At 30.4% G+C, this 12,934-nt stretch overlaps 1 non-coding gene across 1 annotated transcript; it reads right to left on the bottom strand.

Annotated features, from left to right (window-relative positions):
* Positions 1-207: 207 nt before the first annotated feature.
* Positions 208-314, bottom strand: LOC116139172. Its single transcript, XR_004129409.1, has one exon. It is a non-coding gene; the product is annotated as a small nucleolar RNA R71 (small nucleolar RNA).
* Positions 315-12,934: the final 12,620 nt, after the last annotated feature.

Below are 12,934 nucleotides of genomic sequence, written 5' to 3'. Positions count from 1 at the left end.
TCTCCACATAGCAAACTTCTTGGAGATTTGTGATACATTCAAGGCCAACGGAGTGACAAATGATGCCATTAGATTAAGACTATTTCATTCTCGTTGAGAGATAAGGCAAAAGGATGGCTAATGTCACTACTAGCTAGAACTATCAATGCATGGAATGAGCTAGCGCAAAAGTTCCTTGCAAAATATTTCCCACCGGCTCTTTCAGCAAAGATGTGAAACAACATCACATCATTTGTATAGAGTGACAGTGAATCCTCGTATGAAGCATGGGAAAGATACAAGGAATTACTGAGAAAGTGTCTACACCATTGTTTGCCTATTTCGATGCAAGTCCAAACTTTCTATAATGGGTTGCTTCCAAATGTTCAAAAAATGGTAGATGCAGCATCCGAAGAGCATTGCAAAACAAGACACCAGTTGCAGCTTGTGAGTTACTTGAATCTTAGCAAGTAACAACTATCAAAGACCTAATGAGAGAGTAATTCCAAAGAAGTCTATGGGTTTACATACATGAAGTTGATGCTTACACCGCAATAACTGCCTAACTTGCAGCACTTCAAAAACAAACAAAAGGTGTGCAAGTTAATTCTGTTCAAACACCTCAAGTAACATATGAGTTTTGTGCAAGTGCTCATGCAAGTGTTGAATGTGAAACGGGGAACACGTCTGCCTCATCATTATCATCAACAGAGCAAGTTAACTATTTGGCTGGTAATCAAAGACCTCAAAACAATCCATACTCCAACACTTACAATCCTGGTTGAAGAAATCACCCAAATCTTTCCTAAAGTAATCAAGGAAATCAAAGACCGGTGATAAATCAGCAACCAGTGATGAATCAGCAACCATTGGAGCAAATAGTGTCAAAGTTGGAGGATATGTTTGAGAAATTCATGATCGAGACGAGAGCGAACTTCAGAAATCAATGAGCATCTATTCAGAACTTGGAAGTTCAAATAAGTCAAATTTTCTAAAAAGTTGAATAAGAGAGCACCAGGTTCTTTGCCAAGTAGTACTGTGACCAACCCAAAAGAGCAAGTAAATGCAATTTTACTATGGAGTGGAATAGTGTTGGAAGAAATTGAATCGAAGAGGAAAGAGGAGAAAACTCCAGAAAAGATGGAAGAATCTGACGAAGAAGTTGATGAAGAAATCATTGTGGAAGACAAAATTGTGGAGCCATAGAAAGATGATTCAAAGAAAGAGAATGTGCCAAGGAAAAGAAAGGAAAAGCTACATTTTCCTGAGATTCCACAGAACCTTGCACATCACACACCTATAATGCCATTTCCTCAAAGACTTACAAAACCAAATCAGGATAAGCAATTCTTTAAATTCCTTGATGTAATTAAAAAATCGCAAATTAACAGTCCTTTTGCATATGCATTGCAGCAAATGCCGAGTTATGCCAAATTCCTAAAGGAAATTCTTTCAAACAAGAGAAAGTTGGAAAAGGATGAGACAGTGATGCTCATAGAAGAATGCAGCGCTTACTTCAAAAGAAGCTGCCTCCAAAGCTTAAGGATCCATTGAGTTTTACTATTCCTTATACTATAAGAGATGTTTGGTATGATTGGGTTCTTTGTGATTTAGGTGCTAGCATTAACCAAATGCCTCTTTATGTTTTTAGGAAATTAGGGATCGAGGAAGTCAAACCGACCATGGTCTCTCTTTAGCTTGCAGATTGATCGATTAAGCATCCACGGGGCATTATTGAAGATGTGTTGGTCAAGGTGGATAAATTTATCTTTCCTACTAATTTTGAGGTGTTTGACATGGACGAAGATAAAGAGATACCTCTCATCTTAGGACAACCATTTCTTGCAACCGGAAGAGCTTTAATAGATGTGCAAGAGGGGAAGCTGATTATGAGGGTGCAAGATGAAAAAGTGACATTTAATGTCTTTGAGGTGATAAAGTTCCTATCAAAGCAAGATTCATGTTTCAAAATTGATGCGATGGATGAGTCGGCAATTGAAACTTCCAAGGTTGATAATCCTAAATTGCCACTTAAGGAATACATGATCAAGTCAATAAAGATTAAGGATGAAGATCATAAGCTGAAGGTGTGTACAATATACCTAGATGAGTTACAACTAAGCAAGTCGCCTTAGAAGGAACAAATCGGTGAAGGTTTAGGTATACAGACATGCAAGTCAAAAGTGGAGCTGGAGAACAATGCTAAACATGAGCTCACTTTATCATCTTCTTAGTTCAAGTATGCATATGGAAATTTGAATTTTAGAAATGATGCTTATGAGAATGCCTAAATCTCTAAAGGAAAGACCAAAGGGTGGCAATGGGTAGTTAAGCTCCTAACAAAGAGTTCAAGTGCAAAGAATCATCAATGAGTGAAGGCTCATGTAAAGAAAAATGATTGGGGTGTGATATATGTGGATAGTCCGAATTGCCAAAGGACACTGGGAAAGTTGAGCTTTCAACTTAAAATAAAGCGCTTCTTGGGAGGCAAACCAAGCATTGTTGTTTTAGTTTGATTTTGTGTTGTTTAAGTTTGGTTTGTTTTTGGAAATAGCTAATGTGTTTAAATTTATGTCTTCAAGTGAAAGGTGAAGTTTGGAAAGAAAAAGTAATTGTTGAGAATTAATAGAAAGAAAGAGAAAGAGAATATTCTAAGGAATATTCTTTTTGGTGCAATAGGTTGGAGTTGCAATAGTAAAATGGTGTGAAAGTTACACCAATTTGGTGTGAAAGTTGCACCAATTTGGTATGTGTGGTTGGAGATTGTAAAACCCCTCCCTAGCCGGGTATTTCCTAAGTATCCCTTGGCCATTGAGAACCTAGAAAACGCACGCCCAGAAAAGAAGTTTGTTTTAAAATCCTATTTAAAGAATAAACTTGTAGTTTAAAAACATTTTTTATTTATTTATTTCTAAACTATAATAAGTTCATTGTACAAGTCAAATAATATAGTCTCCTTTCTTGGTGTAAATTACGAAATCCATAGTAATAATTACTAGAACATATACACTTTTACAAACTTTACTAGTGATTTGATTTCCTTTACTAACACATACTTATTTACTCCATTACAGAACATGGACATATTTACTACATTATGAAATATGAACATAATTACTACACTAAATTGTAAGTAATTGATCTACCATACGTAGCGGAAAACAAAAAATTCAATCGATAAATCAATTACCTTTCTTTGCCTAGATCCGAGTATAGATTATACCGTTTACATGTTTATAAAAAAAAAAAAAATCTGTATAAAGTAAATCCATTCAAGGACTAGAATACTTACGTACGTTTGGAGGCTCTTTCGAATATCTCTGATTTCAGACAAGAACACTATTCATGATGTTATTCACGGTTACTCTTCACAATTACAGTTCATGGTTACTATTCACCATCAACTGTTCATGGTTACTACTCACCATCAACTGTTCACGTGATTTTTCGCCAATCGATCCAAAGTAGGATCGCACTCATGGAAGTCCACACGAAGATAATCCGCAAAACCCTTGATTATTTTGCTAGAACAATCAAGGGCTTCAAGAATCAAGAAAGAAGAACAAAAAAAGTTTTCTTCTTGAGAGAGAGAAAGATAGGGTGGCTAGGGTTTTGATTGAATGAATAATTCCTTTGTTTTAATTTTTAAGTTGCACTTATATAGTGCAACAATTAAAACGGGCTCCAACCCTAGTTTACCCTTGCAACCAAACACACCCTTTATGGTATTTTAATTAATTAATTATTATTATAATTAAAATCAATTAATATATAATAATATAATAATATTTAATTAATAATAATAATTCATTTAACTATATATAGAGATATATTTAAATATAATCTCACTAATTTAATTTTAATATTAAAATTAAATACAGGCAACAACCTCAGCAAATTTAATTGCACTGTGAGATTACACAAATACCCTTTCGTCCTAAAAGACGAAAATACCCTTCTCACAAATTAATTCTTAAATTATCTTCTAAGTATGTGACCCGTAGGCTTCTCTTCATATCGGCAGTATGTAGTATCGCGATTAACACCAATCAATCGTCTTACTACACACAGACCAAGATTGGCCCCTAGCAAGACATCATGGCTACCCGATAGATTTGGATTCAGCGAAACCGCAACCTGTCAACGGTTTGGTTACCGTGCAATCAAATCATTTCATCAGCTATTATCTCATCGAGACTGAGATATAGAAATAGTTTCAACCTCAGATATCCTTGACATGTTTGTATTCAGTTATTGGACCAATGACAGGAATATTAAATTGGATTGAGTTGATAACTCAATCCCACTGTGGCCACAGATTTACTGTCATTGTTATTTACTGAATTACCCAGTGAGATAACTTCTCCCGTACCCAAGAGTGATGAATCCTTTGTCGATCCACCATAGTCTCGATACACTTCTCAATGTAGCCAATCACTACCGTATTGATAGCTCTAAATAGAACTACATTGGGCTAGTGTCAAACTACACCAATTGGTGCACAAGGCACTCCAATGATATCAAGTCTAAGGATTACATGCACCACCATCCGTTAGAGGATTTATTCCATAGACATTGGGTTTACTATCCATATGGAATCCTCTGGTGGGTTTGTCCAGTGAACTTGCCTCTAGCAAGCACCCATGCGTTGCATCAGGTTGTCTGCAAACAACCTTGACAAGTGAGATCAACCACTGCCTTTCGACAGGGTCGTTCAACACTATGATAGCCTTACCGTATTATTTGTGTCCTTGGTCAGAATAATACTGGGGTTACGAACGTTTCTAGAATGGCCACCATATGTGATCATAGGGTTCTCACTATCAAGATTTGAAACACTTGATACCATCGTCACGGTTTTACCATCCTAAAGACATATATCATTACATACACGATATAGAAGAATTTGCCTTTTATTGATAAATAAACATTTATTACAGAGTCAATTTTACAATAATTGATTGGCTCTAGGGCACCTACTCTAACTTACATACTAGCAAAACCATTCAATAGTCATCATTAAAACATCCCTTCATGCTCATAGCGTCCCTTGGAATCCTCTCCCAGCTTCATGCCTTAATCCTTACCTGCAAAACATATAAACATCGTGGCTTGAGCGCTAATCGCTTAGTAAGGGGATATGGCTATTCTAACTTTAATGGATTTCTTACACATACAAAACGTTCATAAATTCACAACATATTATTCATTGTCAATGTCATAAATCATAGTCATGATATTCACATTGACTTTCTTATACACATAAGTCATAGTATATTTAAAACATCCTAAAACACTAAACATATATAACTCATGCAACATTCACAAACATGACATGCCTATTTCTTTTATCTAGGTATTTGACATTTCGTTTATCTTTACGAATCGATGGATTCATTTGAACCATTACCTTGTTCTTGATTACCACCTCAAAGGACCCATGGTTTTCATAAAATTTTCATTGCTTTGATCTTGGTTTCACACCTCAAGAGACTCATGGAATTCATATAACATTACTCTGGTCTTGGCCTTATGGCTCAAGAGACTCATGGAACTCATATACCATTGCTCTGGTCTTGGCCTTATGCCTCAAGAGACTCATGAAACTCATATACAGTTACTCTAATCTTGGCCTTACGCCTCAAGAGACTCATGGAAACCTTTCTTTAACATTTCATAAATCCTCCATAAGTCAACTAAACTAGGCTATATATGTTATCATTTAGAATGCATTCGTAAAGGATAACATCTCCCTTTAACATACACAAACATTACATATGCATTCATCATACATGTCATTTATAGCTAGCTTATGGACACGCTATTCATAACGTTCATTCATCTAGCATATACCCATGACCACTTTCATAAATCTTTAGTCAATTGAGCAAAATTCCTTGCCATGAATATTTTACTAATATTTCTCATTTTCTTAATTCGCTTAAAATTTCATGATACACAAGGAATTTCACTATGTGTCTTTTACCATTCTTGTTCATGTTAGGCTATAGGATTTATTTAGTGCCTTAACCGAATTTCCAAAGAAATTCAGAATTTTTTTATTTGGAAGGTGGATGCCGCATTCTTTTGCATGCCCATTATTCAATTATCATTCAAGCATTTCCCAAACACAAACCAAGTCATAAAAGTCACGTAAAACCCTCCCTTTCACATTCAAACAAGTGCCAATCATCGTCCAACTACAAATCTCTTAAGTGGCAATATCCTCCTCCTTTTCCAACACAAACCTCAACCAACACCAATTCACACTAGGGGTGAGCGGTTCCGGGTACCCTGTACTTTTTTGGAGAACCGGAACCGGAACCGCACAGTACAGGTTCCCAAAAAAAGGAACCGGAACCGGAACCGCACAGTACAGGTTCTTCAATTCAAGGAACCGGAACTTAAAATGCAGGTTCCGGTTCCTTTCCAGGGTACCCTGTAAAAAATCAATTACCCCCCTATTAGTTTAAAAAATAACAAAAATACCTTATAAGTTTACAAATACACCCTTAACAAATTTTCGTTATTCATTCATTTGTGTCCAATGTAACTCATAACCTGTAATTTCTAAGCAACGCTTGAATTCAATCAATTCACATAAAATTCGTCAATCAAAACCAAAACACAAACAATTATTCATCACAATTCACATAAAATAACTTCACCAAAATCATTTAAACAAACAACAATTCTTAATACTAATTACTAACATTGCCATTTGCCAGGGGTCTATTTGATAAGTTAATAAATTATTAATGTTTATAAATTTATTAATTTAAGTTATAATTGGTTAATTGGGTATTTATAATATACCAAATATATTTAGTAAATTAATATTAGAAACAAGTAATGTTATAATTAAATAAGTGATCATACTCAATGTAAATTGTAATGTATAATTAATTAAGGAGTCATACTACAATGAATTGTAATGTTATATTAATTAAGTAATATATATTTAATTATAATGTAATATTATAATTAATAAATTGTTAATCATTTAATTAAGTATTATAATATTGTTTATAATAGAATGTATAATTAATTAAATAATCATACCATAAATTTATAATATAATGTAATATAATAAAATTATAATAATTCGATTAAATATTGTGCAAATTAGTAAATTACTAAAGTTTATATATAATGTCATAATCAATTAAGTAATCATTTAATTATGTAATGTTATATAATTATATGATCATACTATAATAGTATAATGTAATGTTATAATGAAAAGTAATCATACTACAAATCTATAATTTAATATTAAATTAATTAAATTTCAAATCATTTAATTAATATACAATGTTTATAATGGAAGTTTAATTGATTAAGAATCATATTACAATATATAAAGTAATGTTATAATTAATTAAATTTTAATTGTTTAATTAAGTAATGTATAGTATAGTAAATTACTAATGTTATAATGTAATGTTATAAATTATAACTAATTAAGTAATTATGTAATCATTAACTATATAATGTTATAATTAAGTAAGTAATATAATATAATGTAATATAATATATTATAATTTAATTGAGTAATTATTTAACTATAAGTAATGCTTAATTAATGTTTATAAGGTAATGTTATAATTAATTAATTCTTATCATTTAATTAAGTATTGTGCTAATGTTTATGTAGTAAATTAGTAATTACTAAGTTTAAAATATAATATCATAAATCAAATCAATTAAGTAATTATTTAATTATGTAATGTTATTATAATTATATGATCATACTATAATAGTATAAAGTAATGTTATAATGAATTAAGGAATCATACTACAAAACTATAATTTAATATTATAATTAATTAAATTTCAAATCATTTAATTAATATACTAATGTTATAATGGAATGTTATAATTGATTAAGTAATCAATACAAATATATAAGTAATGTTATAATTAATTTTTTACGTTAATTAAGTACTGTAATTACTAATGTTTATAATGCAATGTTATAAATTCATAACTAATTAAGTAATTATGTAATCATTTAACTATATAATGTTATAATTAGTAAGTGATCATAATATAATGTAATATAATAATATATAATTTAATGAGTAATTATTTAACTATAATGTAATGCTTAATAATGTTTATAAGGTAATGTTATAATTAATTAATTTCTTATCATTTAATTAAGTATTGGCTAATGTTTATGTAGTAAATTAGTAATACTAATGTTTAAAATATAAATCATCTCATAATCAATTAAGTAATTATTATTATGTAATGTTATATAATTATATGATCTACTATAAATAGTATAATGTAATGTTATAATGAATTAAGTAATATATACAAATCTATAATTTAATATTATAATTAATTAAATTTCAAATCATTATTGATAATATACTAATGTTTATAATGGAATGTTATAATTGATTAAGTAATCATATACAAATATATAAAGTAATGTTATAATTAATAAATTTTTAATCGTTTAATTAAGTAATGTAATAGTATAGTAATTACTAATGTTTATATGTAATGTATAAATTTATAACTAATTAAGTAATTATGTAATCATTTAACTATATAATGTTATAATTAAGTAAGTAATCATAATATAATGTAATAATATAATATTATAATTTAATTGAGTAATTATTTAACTATAATGTAATGCTTAATTAATGATTATATGAAATGTTTATAAGATAAGTTATAATTAATTAAATTTCTTATCATTCAAAAGTATTGTGCTAATGTTTATATAGTAAATTAGTAATTACTAATATTTAAAATAAATATCATAACTCATAATCAATTAAGTAATTATTTATTATGTAATGTTATATTAATTATAGATCATACCATAATAGTATATGTAATGTTATAATGAATAAATAATCACTATAAATCTATAATTTAATATTATAATTAATTAAATTTCAAATCATTTGATTAATATACTAAGTATAATAGAATGTTATAATTGATTAAGTAATTAATATAAAATATATAAGGTAATGTTAAATAATTAAATTTTTAATCGTTAATTAAGTAATGTAATAATATAGTAAATTAGTAAATTACTAATGTTTATAATGTAATGTTATAAATTCATAACTAATTATGTAATTATGTAATCATTTAACTATGTATGTATAATTAGTAAATGATCATAATTAATAATGTAATATAATAATATTATAATTAATTAGTAATTATTAACTATAATGTAATGTTTAATTAATGTTTATAATGAAATGTTTAAGGTAATGTTATAATTAATAAATTTCTTATCATTTAATTAAGTATTGTGCTAATGTTTATGTAGCAAATAATAATTACTAATGTTTAAAACATAAATCATAACTCATAATCAATTAAGTAATTATTAATTATGTAATGTTATAATTAATATATAATCATACTATAATAAATATATAGTGAATTAACTATTAAATAATCATACTATAAAATTTTAATGTAATATTATATTAATTAAATTTTTGATCATTTAATTAAGTTTGTACTAATGTTATAATAAAGTCAATTAATTAAGTAGTAATCAATTAATGTAAGCTATAATTAATTATACTATAATCAATTAAGTAATGTTATAAATTTAATTAATTAAGTAATCCTTAACTATAATGTAATGTATAATTGATAAGCATGATATTTAACTAGTAATTAAATTTATTAAGTGTATCAATTTATCATAATAATTAATTAATTACTAATTTATTATAGTATACTTAGAACTGATAATGAAGTAAATAACTAATATATTATTACTCAATCAAATATACTATTTTATTAAAAATAATTCTTTAATAACATTAAAAATGTAAACACTTTTAATGGATCATAATTCCAATTATTCACTAATTAATCAAAACTTAATATTAATGTATTATATATATAAGCTTTTAATATGGTGTAATTTATATGTAATAAGTATAATGTTTCGATATTTATTTAATTAGGTATTCTTAAAAATTCAACTTTTTCTATTTTAAATTTTTTTATATGTAAAATAATAGAAACTCTTCCATTATTTACATTTCACAAAATATCATTATAGTCCAGGTTCCAAAATAGGTTTAAAAGGTTCCAAAAACAGGTTCCAATATAGGTTCCAAAACAGGTTCCAAAACAGGTTCCAAACAGGTTCCAAAATAGGTTCCAAAACAGGTTCCAAACAGGTTCCAAAACAGATTCAAACAGGTTCCAAAACAGGTTCCAAACAGGTTCAAACAGGGTACCCCACAGGTTTCAAACAGGGTACCCTTTTTACAGGTTCCGGTTCCGGTTCCGGTTCCTCCGGGGGTAAGAACCGGAACCGGAACCGCACAGTAGCGGTTCCAAAAAATTGGAACCGGAACCTACCCGCACAGTGCAGGTTCTGGGTAGGTTCTGGTTCCGGTTCCGGTTCTTACCCCCGGTTCCGGTTCCGGTTCTTACCCCCGGTTCCGGTTCTACCCGCTACCCGTGCTCACCCCTAATTCACACAATACATAAACAAACCATAACTTTATACATCAAATTAACATAACAAAAATTAAGGTTTACTAACCCTAGGTGTTGATAACATAGTTTAAAGGGAGGTTTTCCCCTTACCTTGGCAATTGAAACTCAAAAGAAACACTCCTCCTTGGCTCCAAATAAACACCTTCACCTATAACAAGCATTAACACTCATGAAATTGCTTTAATACATTCAAACTCATCAAGCTAGGGTTTTAGGGATTACCTTAACCCTTCAAATTGAATCTCCTTAAGGTGTATCATGATCTCCTTCAAAAAATTGCTTGGAACCCTAAGAACATTTGAGAAGAAAATGCTTGGATTAGTGGCTTTTATGGTGGATTTGAGAAAGGAAGAAGAAGATGATGCATTTGGGGTCTACAAGGCCGACTCCTCACTCTTAAAACCTTATAGATATTTATTTTATTACTACTTTATTGTGATTGGTCATTAAAAGTTAGATATAAGGGTCATTTGGCATAAATTTTTCATATAAGGGTGTTTCGGTCATTTCTACCACAACATAATGATTAGCACTCATTTAATGCCATTTGACTTCTTTTAAACACTTGATAATTAAGCAATCCCATTAGGTAAATGACTAATTTACCCTTGGTGCACTTTTATGGATACTTAATTCATATGGATTTATGTGAAAAGACCATTATACCCTTGGTTACTGTTTACGCCATTTAACCCTATAAATCTACTTTATGATCATTCTACCCTCATTTCTCTTCAATGACATCACCCCTTATACTTTATAATGCCCACATCTCGAAATGCATGCAAATTGACCATTTTACCCTTCCATTCAAAAAAGAAAACTACCTAAAAGGGTAGAATTTCATACCTTAGGGTATCCAAATAATAACGCAGGGTTTATAGAGATAGTCTAACCACCAATTAATCATCTTACTAAACACAGACCAAGATTGGTCTCTAGTAAGGCATTATGGCCACCCAATAAGTAGAGATCAATGAAGAACTTAAACCTGTCAACGGTATGGTTACCGTGCAATAAAATTCTTTCATCATCCGTTATCTTATCAAGGCTGGGATACATAAATAGTGTCATCCTCATATCAAACTCTTGACATATTTGGTGTTTGGTTATCAAACTAACGATTGAGATTAAATTGGCTATGAGCAACAACTCAATTCCACTATGGCCATAGATTTATGGTCATTGCCATATAACCAAACTGTGTGGTGAGAAAACTATTATGTAACCAGGAGTGATGAATCATTTGTTAATCCACCATTGCCATAATATATTTCACAATATAGGCAATCGCCACTGTATTATCCGTGCCTTAGGTCAAGATAATACTGAAGCTATGAATGTTTCTAGAATGGCCACCATATTTGCTTATAGGGATCTCACAATCAAGACTTGAAACGCTTGATTCCCTCGTCAAGATTCTACCATTCTAAGGGCATATATTATTACATACAAAAGAATGCGATTTACATAATATATGAATAATGCCTTTATTGATAGATAATTATGATACATCAAGTCAATTACAATAATTTGGATTGGCTCTAGAGCACCTAGTCTAACAAAAATATCATGTTGTAGCCCACATAAGAAAAAAAATGTCAACGGTATGGTTACCGTGTAATTGAATCATTTCATCAACTATTATCTCATCAAGGTTTGAAATATATAAATAATGTTAACTTCAAATATACTACCTTGACTTGTTCGTATTCAGTAATTCAAACTAACGACTTAATCGAACTTGAGCACCAATTCAATTCCACCATGGCCATAGTTTTACAATCGTTGTCATTTACTGAATTACTCAACGAGATAAATTCTCCTATACCCAAGAGTCATGAATCCTATGTCGATCCACCATAGCCATATTGTACTTCTCAATGTAGCAAATCACTTCCATGTTGATAGCCCTAAATAGGACTACGTTAGGTCAGCGTCAAACTACATTGATATTTACACACAGTGCTCTGGTGATCTCAAGTCTCAGTATCATATGCACAACCATCTGTTAGAGGATGTATTCCATAGACATTAGGGTTACCATCTATATGGAATTCTCTAGAGGGTTAGTCCAATGAACTTGCCAACTGGAAGCACTAATGTGTTGCACCAAGTTGTCACCAAACAACTTCAACATATAAGATCTGTTGCTATCTTTTGATGGGGTCATTCAATGCTATGATAATCTTATTGTATTATATGTGCCCTTAGTCAGAATAATACTAGGGCAATGGACGTTTCTAGAATGGCCACCAAATGTGCTCATATGTATCTTACAATCAAGAATTATTACCGCTTGATTCCCTCGTCACGGTTCAAACATTCTAAGGACAGATCAAAGGCCAAAAACGACAAGATGACCAGTAACGGCTGTGGATCTAGCCGAAAACGGCTAGATCCATGGCCATACGGCTGTTTTCAGCTTTTTCGGCCAGATCGATGC

Source organism: Pistacia vera, unplaced genomic scaffold, assembly GCF_008641045.1.
Source record: "Pistacia vera cultivar Batoury unplaced genomic scaffold, PisVer_v2 Contig347, whole genome shotgun sequence".
Classification (NCBI taxonomy): Eukaryota; Viridiplantae; Streptophyta; class Magnoliopsida; order Sapindales; family Anacardiaceae; genus Pistacia; species Pistacia vera.
This window is presented reverse-complemented; position numbering and strand designations above follow the sequence as displayed.